Below are 21341 nucleotides of genomic sequence, written 5' to 3' on the forward strand. Positions count from 1 at the left end.
AAATTACAGATTAGTGCAGGATTTAAGGGAGGTAAATAAAAGAACACGAGCCCCTTACCCTGTGGTTCCTAATCCTTATACTCTTTTAAGTAAAGTCCCACCTCAACATCAGTGGTTCAGTGTGGTGGACCTTAAAGATGCTTTCTGGGTGTGCCCACTAGCGGAAGAAAGCCGAGATATTTTTGCCTTTGAATGGGAAGATCCAAATACCGGGAGAAAACAACAATTAAGATGGACAAAATTACCACAAGGATTCACAGAGTCCCCAAATCTATTCGGGCAAGCCTTAGAAGAGATACTACAAACTTTCCCCACTCCTGTAGGAATACAAATCATCCAATATGTGGATGATCTCCTAATATCAGGAGAAATAGAAGCTGAAGTAAGAGAAGCTACTATAAAACTTCTGAATTTTCTTGGGGAAAAGGGACTCAGAGTATCAAAAGGAAAATTACAGTTTGTGGAATCAGAGGTAAAATATCTTGGTCACCTGATAAGCAAGGGTAGCAGGAAATTAAATCCTGAAAGAATTGCAGGGATCCTATCCCTTCCTCCTCCCTCTTCAAAGAAAGAGGTTAGGAAACTACTAGGACTGCTGCGATATTGCAGATTGTGGATTGAAGGATACACACAAGCAGTAAAATTTTTGTATGAGAAATTGACAGGGGGAGATAATATAAGATGGACTAAAGATGATGATGATAAATTAGAAAAATTGAAATCGAAACTAGCCTCAGTACCAGCCCTGAGCCTGCCCTCCTTAGAAAAACCCTTTCATTTATATGTGAATGTGGAAAATGGAGTAGCTCACGGGGTTTTAGTTCAAGAATGGGGGGGGGTGAAGAAACCAATAGCCTTTTTATCCAAATTATTAGATCCGGTGAGCCATGGCTGGCCAGTATGTATTCAGGCAATAGCAGCTACTGCTATTTTAGTGGAGGAAAGCCGTAAGCTCACCTTTGGAAGTAAATTAATTGTATGCACACCCCATGCTGTCCGAAATGTGCTAAATCAAAAAGCTGAGAAATGGTTAACAGACTCCAGGATGTTAAAATATGAAGCAATCTTAATTGACAATAATGATTTGACAATAGAAACAAGCAGGAGTCTCAATCCGGCCCAATTTCTGTATGGGGAACCAAAAGATGATTTGGCACATAATTGTCTGGAAATCATACAATGCCAAACTAAAGTTCGGGAAGATTTAGCAGAACAAGCCCTTTTGGAGGGAAAAAAAATATACGTTGATGGTTCATCCAGATGCTTGCAAGGAAAAAGAATGTCAGGATATGCTGTAGTTGATGGGGAAAATATGCAGACCATTGAGAAAGGAAGTCTACCTTCAAACTGGTCTGCTCAATCTTGTGAATTATATGCTCTAAAAAGAGCACTGGAGCATCTAGCACATAAAAAGGGGACCATCTACACTGACTCAAAGTATGCCTTTGGAGTAATTCATACCTTTAGGAAAATTTGGGAAGAGAGGGGGTTACTAAACTCAAAAGGGAAAGGGCTAGTGCATGAGGGACTTATTTTAGAAGTTTTAGAAGCATTAAAACTACCTGAGGAGATACCTGTAGTACATATCAAAGGACACCAAAAGGGAATGACACCCGAAATAAGAGGGAATAACTTGGCGGATCAGGAGGCTAAAGAGGCGGCAGAAAATGGGGACAAACGAGTAATGTCAATTTTAACCCCAGGCAGGGAAGAATTGGAAATCCCTAAATTTAGTGAGAAAGAAGAAAAAGAATTACTTAAGATAGGGGGAGAACGGGATCAATCTGGAAAGTGGAAACTCCCTGATGGGAGACAGTTACTTAATAAGCCACTCACCAGAAAAATATTAGAAGATATGCATCAGGAAACTCATTGGGGTACTCAGGCTTTGTGTGATCACTTTCTAAGGGATTTTGGATGCATTGGAATTTTTGGGGTAGCAAAACAAATAACTGAAAACTGCATAACTTGCCAAAAGGTAAATAGAAAAATAATGAGAAAAACACCATTAGGTGGCCGTGAATTAGCCTTACGGCCATTCCAAAGTATTCAAGTGGATTTCACTGAACTTCCCCAAGTGCAAAAATGGAAGTTCCTATTGGTAATAGTAGACCACTTAACTCACTGGGTGGAAGCTATTCCCGCTGCCAGGGCCACAGCTAATGTGGTGTGTAAAACTCTTTTAGAACAGATTATTCCCAGGTATGGAATGGTTAATAAAATAGACTCAGATAGAGGAACACATTTTACATCTAAAGTCTTACAGCAAATAACCCAAGCCTTGGGAATAAAATGGGAATTGCATACCCCCTGGCACCCACAAAGTTCAGGCCGGGTGGAAAGAATGAATCAAACTTTAAAGAAGACCTTAACAAAATTAATGATTGAAACCCAGATGTCCTGGGTAAAATGTTTACCTCTGGCTCTATTAAGGGTCCGAACACAACCCAGGTCAGACCTGGGAGTGTCACCCTATGAAATGATGTTTAGACTACCCTTCCTTACCACCCGACATGAAACTGCCACTTATGAAGTAGGGGAAATAGGTGTCAGAAAGTATGTCACCACAATTGCTAAAACACTTGAAAACTTAAGGTTAAAAGGAATGATCCCCCAAACCACCCCTTTAGAGTTCAAAATTCATAATATTCATCCAGGAGAATGGGTACTGGTAAAGACATGGAAGGAACAATCTTTAACTCCTCAATGGGAAGGTCCTTTTTCAGGTATTGCTGACAACGGAGGCTGCAATCTGGACCAGGGAGTGAGGTTGGATCCACGCCAGCAGAATCAAGGGACCTGTGAAAAGACCTGAGGAGTGGACTGTAACTTCTGAACCAGGTGATACCAAATTGACTCTAAAGCGGGGGCCGGGTGGTAATGAACTGGGACAATCCACAGGATCCAAGGAATGAGCAAAGAATCACGACTAATTGGGAAGTGAGACCAAGCCTGTATCAGTGGTTTCAAGTCCTGCCTGGACAAGTTCTGAGACACCTTCGATATCCACCTTGAGCGGGGATACTCCCACTCCAAACAGGAGGATCGGGGCTGTTTCGGTCGGGAAATCCTCATATTTTTGCTTTGGCCTGTGATCTGTATAAAGAAGGGGGAGAATCACAACTTCCATCAGTGCCACACCATATACCTTGTATAAACCATCCCAATACAGGACATGCTAGCTGGGTTAAATATAAGTGTTTAATTAACTTAGAAAATTAAATTAATTAGAAAAGTTGGTATTGCAGCTCACACAACCGGCGTTCTTGCTGTAGGGAGTGTCGAACACATAATCGATCTTCTATCCAAACAGATTGCAGGCAACTGAAATAATAACTCTGCTCTGTGGATGGGAATTGCTAGTGCCTGTTGAGTGGGAAATACCTGAAGAACGGAGGGATACTACTATTAAAAGGTGTCAAAAGAGATTTGCTTGGAAATTACAAAAGAGGAAGTGACAAGGAAATAGGGGGCAAGACCAGACTGACCACTACAACTCGCCACCAAGAAGAATATAAACACCTGCTGTGAGCTGCAACCTCATAGGCAGGATGGGTGGGGGTGTAAGCCATACTGGACCCCTATTATTCCTTCTTCTGTCACTTATCCTTTTCCCTTTTGGGACACCAGCAAAGCCATGTTACAAATGCTATCGAAAACTTTACATGGAAAGACGCCGGGGTTTCTTTCTCATTACCCACACCAATATCAATAGTCACTGCTATAACCCATCCAATTTAAGTACCTGTATACATAAAGAGGAAAAATACTGGATCACAGAAAACTTAGGAGTCAGTGGCACTAGATTGGGAAGCACTTGCCCAAAAGGGGAAAAACAGATTTGCTTCACAGGGGCGGCCAAGGGAAAGACCCAAGATTTGATAAACGAGCAAGTGATAAGAAAAAACACAAAACCAACACAGCAACCTAAACCTATCTTAACCTCACGTCAGGATCTGTATGCAAGGCTCAAAGAGCAATTAAAAGGGGAAATAGATATCTCAAGACTAGGGAAAAACCTGTTTGTGGATTTAGGGGAGAGGATAAGTAAAGAACTTAATATAACGAACTGTTGGGTCTGTGGAGGAGCCTTGATGACGGAGGAATGGCCATGGAAAGGTAGTAGCATAGGCCCAGTGGAACTCCTTAAGTGGAACCGGACCAATATAAGAGGGGGGACTCGACCAGAAGGATGGATTCTAAGTTCAACAGTGATAGGGGAAGAATGTTTATGGCGAACTGGTAAGGAGTTTCTTAAAGAAATAGGGAAAACTCCCTGTAAAAGGTATAAGGTTAGCAATGGAACTTCTACATGGTGGATCCCAGAGGAACCAACTCTGTATTGGACTCAAGGAAAAGTAAAAGAAAAGAATTGTGTGTATGATAATCGAACCAGACTCTTCAGATGTAATGGTAAAGGGAAGAATCCTTACTCTGGAATCCCAGAAATATCTAAATTTTGGGAAAATATAAATCAACAGAAAAATGACTATTGGAAGGCACCAGATGGCTTATTTTGGATATGTGGGAAAAGGGCATACCCAAAGCTCCCTTCACAATGGAAAGGGAGTTGTACTCTGGGAATCATTCAACCAGGATTCTTCCTTTTGCCAGGACCAGATGGAGATCAATTGGGAGTGCCGGTTTATGAGGACCTAAAAAGAAACAAAAGGGAATTGTTTGGAGGACCTCAAAAATGGGGAGATGAGGAATGGCCCCCTGAACGCATACTGGAAACATATGGGCCAGCTACTTGAGCACAAGATCGAAGTTGGGGATATCGAACCCCAATTTACATGCTAAATCGTATTATAAGACTCCAGGCTGTAGTAGAAATCATAACCAATGAAACAGCTGGGGCTATGGAATTAATAGTCAGCCAGCAACGCCAAGCCAGAGCTGCAATATATCAGAATAGACTCGCTTTGGACTATCTATTGGCTGAAGAAGGGGGTGTTTGTGGGAAATTTAATACATCAGATTGTTGTTTGCAAATTGATGACAATGGAAATGCCGTTCTAGATATCGCCAAGAACATCAGAAAAATAGCCCACGTACCAGTCCAAAAATGGGAGTCAATGATGACCACTAATTGGTGGGATAACCTGTTGGGGACAGAATGGTGGAAGAAGCTAGGTTTCTTCCTCCTATGCGCTACAGCTGGTTTAATATTCCTTCCTTGTCTAATCCCCTGTTTCATCCAACTAATCACCAAAGTGGTGCAGGGCATGCAAATAGTAGCAATGCCTACAGACCCAAAATTGGCTACATCTGGAACGGCACAAAAAATCATGGTATTAAGAAAACAAAATAATGTGAAAGATCCGTTGGAAGAAGCTAAATTGATTTGTGAAAAAAATGAACGAGTACTAGAAGCTACAAAACAAGAATTATTGCTCAAGCCAAATGATTTATAAAAAAGATAAAAGGTGGGATTGTTGTGAATTCATGTTGTAAATATTGGCTTTTCACAATTATTCTGATAAATATATATATTATATGCTTTCACTATATTCTTTTCTCTCTTAGCAAGTTATAAGCTTAGATAGGAATTCTGAATGGTAAGGATATGTTTCATCTGGACAAGGCAAGATAAACAAGCAAGACAATGGGAGGATCAAGCTGTGGAAAACAGGCTATTATCAACAGCAGGAAATGGAGAGCAAATGGTTATCAAGAAGCCGGTACCAGGACGCTGGCAAGGGGGGAAGACAGGAAGACCAGCTACCCTCAAAGGAAGGATGAGGGGCTTGAGATTCTTATCGATCAGTGAACATTTCCAGAGGAAAGGAAACCAAACTCCAAAATAATGCTCATCAGCAAAAATAGTGCTGACCAGCAGAAAATTAAGTTGTGCAAAAGCATGATCTAAGAAGACAGAACCAGGGAGGGGACACCCTTTGAATATGCATTAACCCCTCACAGCAGGGGAAGATAAAAAGAGGGTCCCTGAGATACCAGGTGTGCTCTTGGCAGCGCGCCAAGGCACCCGGCCGTAACTCTTTGCTTTACTTTATGTCTCTTATTGTCTTTATTAAACTGTTTTAAAATTTTACAGGAGGGAACTTCGTTTTTCACAAGAACAAATCCTGTAACACCATGGACCAGACCCCGGGAACCCTGATGAATTCATATCAGGTACCAGAGAAAACATTTTTCATTTCAATGGGATAATCACATTACAGGATGTCATTGAAATCATAACCAACCACACAGCTCCAGCTCCTGACCTTCCCTCCAACCAATCCACTCAGATGAGGAACACAACATTTCACCATGGGATGGGATCACATTATCTTTTAGCAGAAAAAGGAGAGGTTTGGGGAAAGTTAAATGATTGAAACTGCTGATGGAAAACAGATCAGCAAGGAAAAGGTGCAGAAACAGTTAAAAAAGGAAATAGCAAAGCAGCTCATGTACTTGTCCAAACGTGGAAAGGATGGGAATGGGACACAGTTTTGTGTTTCCCTGGCAGACCATGGGTTAAACAAATGCTGTTTCTCCTCTCATGTGCTACAGCAACTCTCATCTTTTTACCATGCACCACACCTTGCTGAGTGCAGCTCATTCAGCAGCTGAGCAAGGGGATGCAGGTGGCAGCCAGGCCTCCTGAGCCACAAACGGCTACAAAAGGACAGAGAATGAGGGCACTGAGAGCAATCCCAAAAACAAAGAACACCCAGGAAGAAAAAACAGAGGTAATGAGTGAATCTGCTTGGAGATAGGGCCAGGGACTTCTACATAAGGCAACAATGGGAGAAACCACCAGTTTCAGAAAATGTTACTAATTGATAAGGACTGCTGAGACCAAGTCCCGATACATTCCTGAACTTCCAGAAGAACAAACACTTCACAGAGCCAGGAATATCGGATGTTATACAAAAAGGACATGCAGCAGGCGGATCGGGAAGGCTGAACCTTCCAAGCACCTCCGCCAGTGTTGGGCAAAGGGATAATCAGATTACAGGATGTCATTGAAATAACACTCAACCAGACAGCTCCAGCTCCTGACCTTCCTCCCAACCAATCCACTCAGATGAGGAACACAACATTTCACCATATGATGGGATCACATTATCTATTAGCAGGAGGCAGAGTTTGTGGAAAAGTAAATGACTCCGACTGCTGTTGACAAATAGATGAGAAGAGATACCAAAGGAAACAAGAAAGCCGCTCATGAACCAGTCCAAACGAGGAAAGGATGGGAATGGGAAACATTTTTGTGCTTCCCCAGCAGACCATGGGTTAAACGAATGCCAGACAGAGCTGTCCCCCTTCAAATCTACACCCCAAAAATCCTGTAACTCAGGGATTCCTCCCAGAAAAAAATCTGCTAGGATCTCCCCATATTGAGTGAAAGGGGGCATGGGACCACCAGACTGAGCAGGAGGGGTCTGGAACCCCCAAATCCAAGCACGGGGGAGGGAGTTGGGGATTGGAGGGATGATTGGGAAGGGGCAAAAGAGTGGGGGAAAAGAAGGGTCTGGGACCCCCAAAGCGTGGGGGAAGGTGCTGGGAAACCCAAATTGCTTTGAGAGGGGTCAATGAATTGGGGAAAGGGTGAGAAAGGTGGAGAGAGGAGAGGGAAAGGTGGGCTTGGGATGAAAGAAATGTGGTTCCCTGTCCCGCAGCACTCGATCCCTGGAGCGATTCCCTGCGGCTTGTAGGGAGGAAGATCCACATTGGGGGGTCCCCAAGCCCCCTGCCCATCCCAGCGTGTCCATCTCGCTGGAGCCCTGGAGCTCCCAGCCCGGCCCCGGCCGCCTGCTCTGCTCCCTGATGGATTTCTCCCCTGCCCACATCCAGCTGAGCTGCTCCCAGGGCCAACAGCAGCTCTCGGGCCACGTGCTGGCCACTGCCGTGCTCCCCAGCGGGGACTGGAGCCAGCAGCTCCTGGTGCTGCTGGAAACCGCCCCCGGCAATGCGGGCTCAGCTCCAGCTGCCAGGTGGAGCACGTCAGCCTGGAGCACCCCCTGAGCCGGCACTGGGGCACGGCCCGGCCCCCACAGCGCCGCCAGGGGCTGCCAGGACACGGAGGGCATTTGGGGCTCCTGGGCTTAACTGGCAGCCCCTCCTTGAGAACCCCTCTCCCCCTGTCCCAGCTCCCCTCATCCCCCTCTCCCAGCCCTTTCCCACCGCCTCCCGGCCCCGCTCCGCTCACCCCAGACCTCCTCGCCAGCAGCCGAGAGATGCAGGAGGAGGGGAAGGAGGAGGAGGAGCGGGAGGAAGAGGAGGGGTAGAGGAGGAGCAGGAACTGCAAGAGGAGCAGCAGAGGAGGCCCCACGTGCGTCCATCGCTCTCTGGATCTGCAGCCCCTTCGCGCCGGGAGCATCGGGCCCCGCATCCCGCAGCTCACCGGGGACGGGAATGACGGATTTGTTTCTCTTTACAAACCAGCTGGGGCTCTGCTGACAGATGAAACCAGCACGGAGCGAGAAAAGAAACAATGGGATGGATTCCACTGATTGATGAATGGAAAAAGATATTTGCCTTTACAAACAAACAGTAGATTTGCTGGTAAATGAGTTTGGATATTGAAAGATGGAGGCAATGGGGAAACACCATAAATTCCGTAAGAATTAAAAATGAAGACGCAGGGTTATACACTGTAGGGGAATCTTAGTTATCAGGCATGCCGGGAAATCTGTACCTCTCAAGTATCTCAGGCAATGGGGAAAGAGAGGGAGATGGAGCCGGGAAATTGGGATAAAAAGGAGGCTTCGTCCACCAAGAATTTGAGACCCCAGGGGAATTCCCCATGGCCTTTTCCTCTATTTGACTAAAGTAAAAGGACTCCTCTGTCTCCTTTTTTGGACATAAACCTCTGATGTTTGTAGATTAATTTTCCTGATAGCTGGAAGGAGGGAGGCATGAGGGGAAGCTGGTTTTAAAAGTCTTCCTTTCCTTCACATGATTGTGCTCTGAGTTTTTGGAGTTTACAGCCAGAAGTCTTCCTCTTTCCCCACTCATCCACCGGGCTTGGAACGGTTTTCCCTTTTAGGGGAAATCAAAGCGATGCACTCATGCTCCTAACTAGAGGTCGGAGAAGTGAGGCTCCAGGGCTTCCCGCCGAGCCGGAGCCACCCAGTAGCCAGGGCCGGGAGCTGCGGAGAACTTTGTTTGTGTTGGGAGCTCAATGGCGGCTCGGGCCGGGCCCGTTCCAGGGCTGTTCCTCATCCCCGCCTTTCCCCTCACGCAGCCCGGGGCGGGCCCTGAGAGCGCGGGGCGGGGCTGTGCCGTGTGCAGAGCCCGCCGCTGGCTGCGATTGGCTGCTTCTGCCGTCACTCGTGGCTCTGGCGCGCGCTGATTGGGCAGAGCGGGGACAAGCCCGGCCCCGCTGGCGCCCCCAGGGCGGCCGTGGGGCAGGAGAGTCGCCATTGCCGGAGCGTCTGTGCGGGCCCGGCAGCGGCGGCAGCAGCGGCCGGAGCCCGGTGAGGCGGCGGCGGAGCTCGGAGGCGGCCCCGGCCATCGCAGGTGGGAGCCGCGCTCGGTTCTGCGGGGGCTCGGGGCTCGCTGCGGGCCCGGGAGGGGGCGGCAGGGGGCTGTGGCGGGTGGCTTGTGCCGTGGCCGGCCCGTGTTGGCCCTGGGCTGAGGGCGCTGCGGGAGCGGCTGCCCGCGGTCTCCTTGCCGCTGGGGCCTCGGCAGGAGGCGGTGGCGGAGCAGCGCTGGCTCGTCCCGCTTCGTGTCGGGAGGCCGGAGGTGGCTGCGCTGTGCCCGGGGCTGGGCGGGAAAATTCCCGGCGCCAGAGGTTTGTGTGGCCCAAGGAGCCAGAGGAGTGGTGTGCGAGTGACTTTATTGCTGCCCAAAGGGAGAGGCCATGGGCCATTTGCCGTGCGCTCTCTCCAGTTGTTGGAGGACGCGGCCTCGTTTTTGTCCTGATTTTCCCGGCCGCATGTCCCTGTCCCTTTGCCCAACACTGGCGGAGGTGCTTGGAAGGTTCAGCCTTCCCGATCCGCCTGCTGCATGTCCTTTTTGTATAACACCCGATATTCCTGGCTCTGTTAATTGTTTGTTCTTCTGGAAGTTCAGGAATGTGTTGGGACTTGGTCTGAGCAGCAGTCCTTGTCAATTAGTAACATTTTCTGTAACTGATGGTTTATCCCATTTCTTCCTTATGTACAAGTCCCTGGCCCTATCTCCAAGCAGATTCACTCATTGCCTCTGTTTTTTCTTCCTGGGTGTTCTTTGGTTTTGGGATTGCTCTCAGTGCCCTCATTCTCTGTCCTTTTGTAGCTGTTTGTGGCTCAGGAGGCCTGGCTGCCACCTGCATCCCCTTGCTCAGCTGCTGAATGAGCTGCACTCAGCAAGGTGTGGTGCATGGTAAAAAGATGAGAGTTGCTGTAGCACATGAGAGGAGAAATAGCATTTGTTTCATGCGTGGCCTGCCAGGGAAGCACAAAACTGTGTCCCATTCCCATCCTTTCCACGTTTGGACAAGTACATGAGCTGCTTTTTTATTTCCTTTGTTATCTGTTTTACTACTTTTCCATTGCCATCTATCTGCCAAGAGTAGTTTGAGTTACTTAACTTCTCCACAAACTCTGCCTCGATTTTCTGCTAAAAGATAATCTGATCCCATCCCATGGTGAAATGTTGTGTTCCTCATCTGAGTGGATTGGTTGGGAGGAAGGTCAGGAGCTGGAGCTGTGTGGTTGGTTATTATTTCAATGACATCCTGTAATCTAATTATCCCATTGAAATGAGAAATGGTTTCTCTGGTACCTGCTATGAATTCATCAGGGTTCCCAGGGTCTGGTCCATGGTGTTGCAGGATTTCTTCTGGTGGTCGTTCATCTTTTCCCCATTTTTGGGTGCTCCCTCCTGATATGCGAAATAAAAAGAGCTCTATAACTCGCAGAGTAGTTTTAAGAGTAGGTATGAATTTATTCAGCGCTGAGATGCATGGGGGATATCTCCTCCGAAAAGCATGCACACATTTTTGATTTGGTTTTCTCTTTTTATCTTTTACAGACTAGGTTTACAAGATATGCCTAAAACATATTCATTTTTTAACTCTGCTTTTCCTCACTTCATATTACAATTAACTCCATGCCTCTTTCATTCCTCTGGCCACCTTTTGGAACTTTAAATCTGTTCTTTCCGGCTTAGGGTCTGAAGAATCTCCTTTATCTTGTGGTGCCATTGTTTTTGCATCTTGTTTGTGTATTCTGGCTCCTTATCTTATCTTGCAGTCTGACTCTTTTCTTGTTCTTGTGGATCAGCGTGTCAGGGTATGGTTTTTGTCAAACCCCTCTTTTAGTCAAGCATTTCTTTGTGTTTATTTCCTAATTTTTAATTTCTGTTTCACTCCAGCCACAGCTCCATCAATTGTCAGTTTTTCTCATATTAAATCATCACATTCTTGGAATTCCCAACTGATTTCTCTGAACTTGTGGTGGCAAATAAAGCACAGTGGATTTATTTATGGTACACCCTATATAACATAGACAGAGACAGCACATGTTGGAGTGGGGACAGGGGTGATTCCCCCCAATTTGTTTTAGTGCAGTTTTCACAACATTCCCCATTTTCTGTTTTCCTTTGCATCTTAACCAATTTCTGTTGCAGAGTCAGATATCTTCACAATGGGCTCTGCCTTTAGCTGTGCAAATTCCATCTGTGCAAGCAGGCAGAGCTTGGGCTGAGGGGCAGAGGGAATCATTCCAATTCCTCCTGCAGGCAGGAAGCCCCTGGGCCATTGTGCAGGCTTTGTCCCATCAGTGTTAATTTGCATTTCTAAAGCTCCTCTCTTGGCTACCTGGAACAAAGCTTCTCTTCCAGGGCAGACATCCCGTCACTCACACGTGGCCCCCACTGATCTGCTTTTTTTTTTTTTTAAACAATATTTTATTAATTGTTTATGTGTTAAAGCGCCAACTTTAAAGCTCTTCTAGTTTTCAAAGTGCAGCTTAAACGTGAACATTGAAAAACTCATACCATCATTTTATCATCACTAAGAGTCACGTAGAAATATAAAACAAGAATGAGAAAGCAATCAAGTGTTTTCCTTCTCCTAGGACTAAAAACTGATTCTCACACCACTGGCCCAAACAGAACCGACAATATAGTAGTAAAATTATTATGAAAATTTATTCTAACGGTGTAATCTTTTCACTGAAACTGTGAAAAACAAAAACTCTCCACAATGTCTTTAGAGAAATAAGACATTACTTGATTCTGGCCAGGATGTGCAACAGGAATAATTTCATGCACTCTTAGGCTGGGTGTGCAGAGAGAATCATTCCATGACACATGAGTTTGACTAGATTTTCCTAAATTTATACAGTCTGACCCCATAGAAATCCCTTGGTTTAATGTTCATTGGTTTGAAGGTGTGGAGTTGTTAGGATTTGGTTTCCTGTTGCAGCCGGATTTCTGTGCCTGTGATGTGAATTAGGTGGGCACTCCTGGATTTCCTGCTCAGCCTTTTCCAGACCAGGTGTCTCCAGCTGTGCCTGGGGCAGTGTCTGGGGTGGATGTTGGTTGATGTTTGCTGCTGGGTGTGGATGTTTTGTTGATGGTCGTTATCTTGGTTGGAATATTTTGGGCTATTCCCAGTCTGTTGAGATGTTAATTTCATCTCTGCTGAGTGGTGGAAAAGAAACATTAAAATTCCTTTCCCCAAGGCAAAGGCAAACCTAGTGTGAGCAGAGAAATAAGATTGTAAACCATTTTAAAGTTGGTCTATTTTGCCAGAATCGAATCCCAGGCAGGGCAGAGTGTGAGTGTAATTGAGAGGCAGAGTGGAATTGTCCCGGTGCCTTCCCCAGCAGCTGTGGCGAGGGCAGGCACAGAAAGGGCTGAAGCTGCAAGAGTGAGAGCAAGGATTGTCCCGCAGTGGCTGGAGATGGCAAAGGAGGGTGGCCAGGCCGAGGATTTGAGCAGAGGATCTGTGGGCAGGCCCAGGGGCTTCCCCCGCTGGGGAGCCCTGGCTGCTGCTGCGTTGCCTTCAGTGCAGGCTCAGGGGTGGCCTGTTTAATATTCCCTTCCAATTCAGATTTCTGAGTCTGGAAGAGCCATGGCTGAAGCATCAATAATTTTATTTTTTTCATTTTGTTAAGTTTTGTTCTCTTTCTTATGTCCACCCCGTAAAATTGAGAATACCTGGGAGTAAAATGTCACACAATGTTCTGGCGAGAGGAGAGAATCCTCAATCCAGCTCCTACAATTCCCTGTTAATCCTAAGAATTGCTGCAGTTCCTTCTTAGTCCTAGGGATCATTATTTCTGAGATTCCCTGAACGCTCTCATGGTCAATGCAAGACAAAGCTTCAGTCAAAATAGTTCCCAAATATTTAACTATTTTCTCTACCATTTGCCCTTTTTTTTCAGATACTCAAAGCCGCTTTCTAGCCTGAAAATGAAGCCATTTCACAGAGGCTTCCTCTACCTCTTCTCCTTGTCCTCCTGACTGGATCAAGTCATCCACATCCTGCATTAAGCCAGTCCCTGGGGGTGAGGTCAATTCCTTTGATATTTCCTGCAAGGCTTGCCCCAATCAGGCCGGTGCTTCCGTGCATCCCTGCAGAAGGACCGTCCATGTCTTGAGCATTTTCCCTTCTACCTCTTGTTGCCAGCCCAAGGCAGAATTCTGTTTGCATCCTCTGGGAGTGGGCAGATCCCCAGAAAGCATCTTTTGCATCAAGTTGTGAATGGCAGCAGTGTGAGGAGGGCACCTGGTTCAGGCTGGTGTAAGGATCTGAGAGTGTGGGGTGCCTCGGTTTCATCATCTCATTTCTTCTTCTTGGGTCCTGCAGCATTCTGTGGATTCCATTGGATTTCTTGTTTGGCAGGATAGGAGCATTCTAGGGAGCCATCCCTGGCTCCCCAAGCCGTGCCTTGAGCAGGACTCAGAGACAGGCTGTGAGCCCTTCCTTCCCTCCCTTGGAACAGGGGATTGCTTTTCGACACCTCTTGTCCTGGTTGCTTGAGGGAAATTTGGAGAGGCTCCATATCTAATTTTGCCAATTTCCCTGGGGCTGCCCACACTTCTGGGTTCACTTCAGCCGTGGCTCTGCCAGACATTTGACACAGAGGTACAGCAGAACCAGCCTCTGTATCACCTTATGCAACATTAATTTGCATTCCCAATTTAGCCATCAAATCCCTTCCCAATAAATTACAATCACAATTGTGAGCAAATAAAAATTCCTGCATTTCAAACCCATCCCCCCCATCTCCTAATAGTGGCTGAATAAAACACACCCACTCATCTTTCCCACATAGTGCCTTAATTATTAAAATATTCCTTAACAATTTTCCCCCCTTAGGTGTAAGATTCTGAGTGGATGGAGAGGCTCCTGTGCCCATCAGGAAAGGTCTCCTCTGGATCCAGAGCCACCCTGAATGTTCCCAAGGGCTGCAGTGTGGTGGGTCCCTGGTGGAATGGGAGCTGTGAGACCGCTAAGAATCCGTGTCCATCAAGGGCTGGACTTGCTGGTGCTGAGGGTGCTCCTGTCTGTGCTTGCAGTGTCCTTGTGCCCTGCAGCTGGAAGGCTGATTCCTTGCCAGGGGCTGTTTGGGTGGGCTGTCCCCTGGCCAGGAGGGCAATGCCTGTGCCAGGTGCTTGTGGCTGAGGGTGTCCCCTGGGTGCTGGGGCCCCCTTGGGCCCTGGGCTTGATCCCTCAGGGGCTGTAGGAAGTGTGCCATGGCCTTTGCCTTCAGCTTGGCCTTTTGCTCATCCCTTGCTGCATTCAGCTGCTGAGCCTTTGTGAGCAAGTGCTGCAGGGGCTTCTTGTGGCCCTGCTGCAGCCCCCCTCAGTGCCTGTGGGTGCTCATCGTGTGGCAGCTGCTGAGCTTTCTGCAAAATCCTTCCTTTCTCCAGGGACCCAGCACAAAATGCTTAAAAGTTCATCTGGATCCTTGCAGGTGTAATCCCCATTTCTGAGCTGTTCCTTCCTGGTGCTGGCTGTGCTGAGGCTCCCCTCCCCAGCCCGTATCCCAGAGCCGGTCCCTGTCCTGCCGCAGTGTCCAAAGGCGGCCCCCCCGGCGGGCAGGGCCGGCAGCTCCACGGGGCCGGGCAGCGGCCGGGGCGTCCCGCAGCCTCCTGGGGGCCGGGGGCCACTGCCGGCCCTGCCCGGGGGGTGCTGGGGTCAGGCAGCGCCCGGCGCTGAGCCCCGGCTGCCCCACAGCCCCGGCCCGGCCCCACAGCTCCCCACAGGCCCCCAGCCCGTGCTCCCGGTGCCGCAGCTCTGCGCCCGCTCCTGCCGCTCCCAGCTCAGAGAAACCCCCTGAAATCCTGACCTCCTTCTTTTCCTGTCCTGGAAAACTGGGATACAAAGGATCTGAGTCAGCTGGCAAATTCTGAGGATAAGACCCTTCTGAAAAACATCCCAGTCCTCGGTATTTTTCTCTTCCTCTTCTTTTCCATCATCCTTTTTCTTACCCCATAGATTCCTCCTGCTCCTTCTTGCCTTAAGCACATTCCTGCACACTCCCCTTCAGCCAATCCCTTCCCAGCACACCAATACCATCCATCCCCTGTTGTCTAAATCCTTTCTGGAGTTCCCTTATTGCCCCACTGGGCGTCCATGTCCTTAATTCCCTCTGGGAGAATGTGCAAACGACCTCCACATGCTCCCAAGGGACCCTTGAGAGATATTTTGGGGTCATCATCCCTTTGTCCAGGATGCCCTTCTGACATTCCATTTTCTCCCCTCAATGGTCCCAGCTGGAGCCCAGCTGCGCCCCTCCCCCCCGGGCCTTGGCGCCCCCCTTGAGGGGAATTTGGGGAGGTGGGAGGGGGGAGCGCCAAGGCCGGGCCCCCCCGCGCTGTGGTGGCGGGAGCGGCTGCAGTGGGGAGCGAGTGCGGGCGGAAGCGGCCGAGAGCCCAGCGCTGCCCCAGGCCGAGCTGGCCCAGCTCCATCCGTGCCCCTGCGGTGGGATGCTGTGGGACTGGGGGGGAAGAGGGAGGCGGCAGTGGGTGCTGGGCCTGGGGGCAGGAGGAGAAGGGAAGGAGAAGCAGGGCTGAGGATCAAAATGGTGAAAGGATGCATGTGGGAGGAGAAGGTGGGATTGTGCAGGAGGAGGAGAAATAGTAGGAGGAAGTGGAGTGTGAGGAAGAGTAGGGCCACAGGAGGAGGAGGAGCAGGAAGAGGAAGCAGCACAAGGTTCCACCCTCCCTGTATGTGCAGTCCCAGGAGTGTTGCCCTGCCCACAGGCATCAGGTGTCTGCAGTGGGGGATCCACAATTTTCACTGGGCTGAATCTTGGTGTTTCTGAGTTTTATTGGGCTAAATGTTGGTGGTTTGTTTTTTTGCAGGGCCTGAATGTTTTTATTCTGGAGGAGGTTTGCCTGAATTTGGTGTTTGGGTAGTTTTTCATCACTGTTTTTATGTTTGGAGGAAGTTTGGGCTGAATCTTGGTGTGTAGTAGGCTCTTACATACACAAGATGCCAAATGACTTCCTTAGATGAACTTGGGCAAGGAGGAATCCCCACCCCAAAGCGCTGTCCTCTTGTTTTTTCCCCAAACCAGGATTTTACATTCCTGCACCGTGGCCAGATGGAAGAGGAGGAGGAAAAGCCCTGGAGATGCCGCACAAGGAGGAGCTGCAAACCCAGTCCAGGGAGCTGTGAGGAAAAAAGATCCCCCAAGTGCCAGGAACACGGCCAGAGATCCAGCCAGAGCTCAGAGGTGAGGGAGAAGCCCCACAAGTGCTTGGAATGTGGGAAGGGCTTCAGAAAGAGCTCCCACCTGATCCAGCACCAGAGGATCCACACTGGGGAAAAGCCCTACGAGTGTGGGGAATGTGGGAAGAGCTTCAGCCAGAGCTCCAACCTGAGGAATCACCAGAGGATCCACATGGAGGAACGGCCCTATGAGTGTGGAAAATGTGGAAAGAGCTTCAGAAGTATCTCTAACCTGATGAGACACCAGGTGATCCACACAGGGGAACGGCCCTACACCTGCTTGGAATGTGGGAAGAGCTTTGGGTGGAGCTCTGGCCTGAGAAAACACCAGCGCATCCACACTGGGGAGAGGCCCTACGAGTGTCCCAAGTGTGGGAAGAGGTTTCAGCGCAGCTCCAATGTCCTCGTACATGAGCGGATTCACACAGAGGAGAGGCCCTTCCGCTGCCCCGACTGCGGGAAGGGCTTCCAGCAGAACGGCAACCTCACCGTCCACCGGCGCATCCACAGTGGGGAGAGGCCCTACGAGTGTCCCCAGTGTGGGAAGAGCTTCTCCAGGAGCTCTCACTTGACCCAACACCAACGGAGGCACCAGTAAGGGAAGCCCTGCGAGTGCCCCGAGTGCAGGAAGAGCTTCGTGTGCTGCTCCAGCTCCATCCCCCATGGGAGGATCGGCGTTGGATGATCCCCAGTGACCCCCGTTGGGCAGAGCCCTGGTGATCCGTGGTCCTGGTGATCCGTGTTGGGAAGACACCTGGCTGGGAGGCTCCACATCTTCCTGGCTCCCTGTGGGCACCTGGATGAACACCGGGGCAGGAACAACCATTGGGAAACAGACCAACAATGGGAATTCCTTGTGGGGAGCAGATTTATTGACTTTCAATCCTAAAGAACCTTTTGTCGTCGCCTCAAGGAGTTCTTTGGACAGAAAAAACAGGGTGACATTGAGCTTGGGAGCCCTGGAGGGGAGCACACACGCTGTAGGGGAGGGAGGACACAATCCCCAGTACCCCCCTCACCTTCTTCCTCAGATAGAAGCTGAGCCCCAGCACCAGGAAGACAAAGCTCAACAAGGAGCCCCTGATGCCCATCAGCATCTTGCTGTGGGCAGTGTTTCACGGCATCCCTGGGGCATCTGCCAGATTTAGAACCCCCAAAACCTCTCACAGACACCCCAAGCCCCTCCAAAGACCCTCCCTGTTTTCCCCAGCCCACCCCAGACCCTCTGAAACCTCCTTTGGAGTCACTAATTTTAAACAATTAAGTATTTTAGAAAAATTGGAGATCTTAGGTAGAGATAGGCCTTGCTGGAACTAGTTAGAGTTAGTGATTAAGTGAGAAGCAGGATTTGAGATAATGAATCTCGGACTTAGGTAAAAAATTACTTGTCATTGTATGTTTGTTCAGCTGTGCTTATAATGAGAAAAGAGAAACTGATCAACGGGTTCAGGAAGATCACAGACCTTACATCTGGAAACCCATTTAAAAGTCACAAGGAAGGAAACTGGAGTTGTACCAAATGTCATTTGTAATGTCAACCATTGTAAAGGTAGAAAGGTGAGAGTGAGGAAGAGCGGTTTTCCTTCATCTCTTGATGACCCCTCCTCACCAAAACCACCCCCTCCTCAAATTAGGGAGCCCATCACGTAGGCAGAATGACTTTTTAAACTCATTACCGTGCATTTTAATCCAAAGTGGGGAATGGGAGGTGTTAGAATTGTGAATATGTATTAGTAATAATATATATTCATCTTCTGGAAATTCAAGATTTTTAAAATAAATATACACTGGAAGCTTTTGTCAACTTACAGTGCCTATTAAGGGGATGACTCCTGCACTCGCCCAGTGCTGTGATTAAACATCCACTTTGTAACTTTAAACTGTTGGAGAGGTTTTTTGTCCATTAACAGATTGATGTTGATACCAGATCAATATTGCTATTTTGGTAAATCACTGCCAGTCTCTTCCCAGCCTCCCCAGGACCCACCAGAGCCCCTCCTGTTCCTCTCAGGATCCCACAGCCCCCTCCCAATTTCTCCCCACTGCCCCAGGACCCCCAAACCCTCTCCCAGTCCCTTCCCAGCCCCACCAGGACTCATCAAGTCCCCTCCCAGTCTCTTCCCAGCACAACCAACCTCATCCCAATCCCTGCTTTCCAATCCCCAATCTCCTTCCAGCTCCTCCAGGCTCACTCAAATCCCTCCCAGTGACACCCAGCACCCCCAAACTCCCTCCCAGGGTCCACCAGGACCCCCAGAACCCCATCCCACCCTCCCCAACATCCTTCAAACCCCTTCCCAGCCATCCTAAGCACCTCAATCCCTTCCCCACTTTAAACCAGTCTATCTCAAACTCCCTCCCAGTTCCTCCCAGCACATCCCAATCCCCCTCTGAGTCCCCCCAGTGCCTCCCCCGCTGCCCCCGGCGCTGTGGGGGCCGGGCCGTGCCCCAGTGCCGGCTCAGGGGGTGCTCCAGGCTGACGTGCTCCACCTGGCAGCTGGAGCTGAGCCCGCATTGCCGGGGGCGGTTTCCAGCAGCACCAGGAGCTGCTGGCTCCAGTCCCCGCTGGGGAGCACGGCAGTGGCCAGCACGTGGCCCGAGAGCTGCTGCTGGCCCTGGGAGCAGCTCAGCTGGATGTGGGCAGGGGAGAAATCCATCCGGGAGCAGAGCAGGCGGCCGGGGCCGGGCTGGGAGCTCCAGGGCACCAGCGAGATGGACACGATGGGGGTGATAGTAAAAGGTCTTAAAATCTTAGAAAATTTGGAGACTTAGCAAGAAAGTTAAGTTTGCCAAGCCCTGGGAAAAGTAGGCCCTGGGAAATGTTAGACCTTGTGCTCGCTAAAGATCAGTTCAATCTGCACCTGTGTAATCAGTAGATGATAAATGATACAATTGTTAGATGTGATTAGATATAATTATTGTTTAAAGAACATGAGGAACAATGTTAGGGGGCTGGGGGGGGATCATGAGAAATCCATGCTTGGGTAAAAATAATGCTTACAATAGAACGATGTCAGTTTAATGATTAATATGTAAGTTATATAAGGATAGAGTATAAAAACATGTTCAATTCAAAACCAAATCGGGTCAGATTTGGGTCTGTGTACCCCTGACACCCAGAGCTCTTCAATAAAGCACCTTCATATAATCAGTCTGTGATTATGTGTGTTCCTGAGCTCTAATATTTTGGCACCCCAGGTGGGACCCTGTGAGTGCTGCTGAGCTCGCTCACGACCCGATCACGCTCCAGCCGGCACCGAGGGATTCTCGGGGAGCCCATCCGGCTGCGACCGTCTCCGCTGCTCACAACGTCCCCGGGAGAGAAAGGTAAGGTGCTTTACTTTGGTTTGGGTGCCTGCCAGTTAGACACAGCGAAAGCTGCGCGTGGTTGGGCTAAAGGAATTCCTGTTGATATTGCCCAGGCGCCGTCTGTCAGACGACTGCGAAAGCGTCGCAGGTTCGGCATTTGGTGTATTGTAGTTGTGACATGGAGCAGGGTTCTGGGCTGCAATGCTCCCATACTGGGTACTTCTCCTTTGGGGTGCTTATTAGCACATTGGAAACAAGGTAACTTTGGGGAAGAATTACATAAGACTAAGTTAATTTATGCGAGATCTCCCACAGAAAAAGACCCCAGCGACCCCGTCACGTCCGTTGATGGCTATAAACCCCTCTTCTCTCTCTCTTTGTTTTTTCTCTCTCTCTCTCTCTCTCTCCTCTATCACATAACCTTTGTTGTTGGCACTAAAATAAAGGTACATTATTGTTGTTATGATTTAAACTGAAATCCCTTTGTGTCCTTTTTGCACTCTGAGATCAAACAAACCTCTCACGAGTCCCACTCGCGTTATTGAATCCTGACATTTAAACTGGAGTCACGGACAGGATTTCTGACAGACAGAAGGGGCTGCAGGTTTGTTGTGCAGTCTGTATTAGGGGAAGGACGTCTCGCTCCAGCCGCACCCAGCCCGACACTCCCAAAAGAGTGAGCGGTGTCTAGAAAGCAAGGGGGGCGACTCAAATTTCCCACAAACTGCACACACCGAGGTGAAAAGCACCCCACACTCACTTGAGGGCTCTGTCTGCAGAATTTCACAAAAGATCTCTTAGTGCAAAAGGGCGGGACTGTTTTTGTTCTTGTTGTGTGTATGAATTTTGACTGCATGGTGTAGCAGAAAGACAACCAGAATTTTAAACTGAAGGAGTGCCTCCCAAGCAGATTTGGTCTTTTCACCCAAACAGGGAAGCAAAAAGCTCTGTGTGTGTGTGTATAATTTAAGTTTATACCTCCCTGTAGTGGTTTTTCCCTTTGTAAAATGACTGAAAACAGCAGTGCAGAAGTTAAAGCTGCATTTTATGCATGTTATGCTCTGTTAGCAAAACACAATGTCAGACCTTCGCCAGGAGGGAAAAGTTGGTGCTTAATAATTGGTTTAATTTGGAAAATGTGATTGACAGAGTATGTTCTTTACAACATGAAACAAAATTTAAACTGTACAAAAATAAAACTGTACACTGCTCAGTTTTAGGAGCTTGTCTTACAGCAGCTATAGAAACTCGCTGTAAGTAAAGAAGTGAGGAAAAAGCTACAATAGACTCCCTCCAAAACCAAGTTAAAACTTTGCAAAAACAATTGGATGAAGAAAGAAGTAAGATCAGTCTGTTGCAAGCAGCCCTCCATAATAAAATTCAAAGAATGCTGACTTGCTAA

General features: G+C 48.6%; 1 pseudogene; it reads left to right on the forward strand.

Moving 5' to 3' along the window:
- The window catches only part of LOC131588505 (zinc finger protein 208-like), a 911601-nt pseudogene extending 893778 nt beyond the window's left edge, over positions 1-17823 (forward strand).
- The last annotated feature ends 3518 nt before the right edge of the window (positions 17824-21341 follow it).

The sequence above is a fragment of the Poecile atricapillus genome, chromosome 26, assembly GCF_030490865.1.
Source record: "Poecile atricapillus isolate bPoeAtr1 chromosome 26, bPoeAtr1.hap1, whole genome shotgun sequence".
Taxonomy (NCBI): domain Eukaryota; kingdom Metazoa; phylum Chordata; class Aves; order Passeriformes; family Paridae; genus Poecile; species Poecile atricapillus.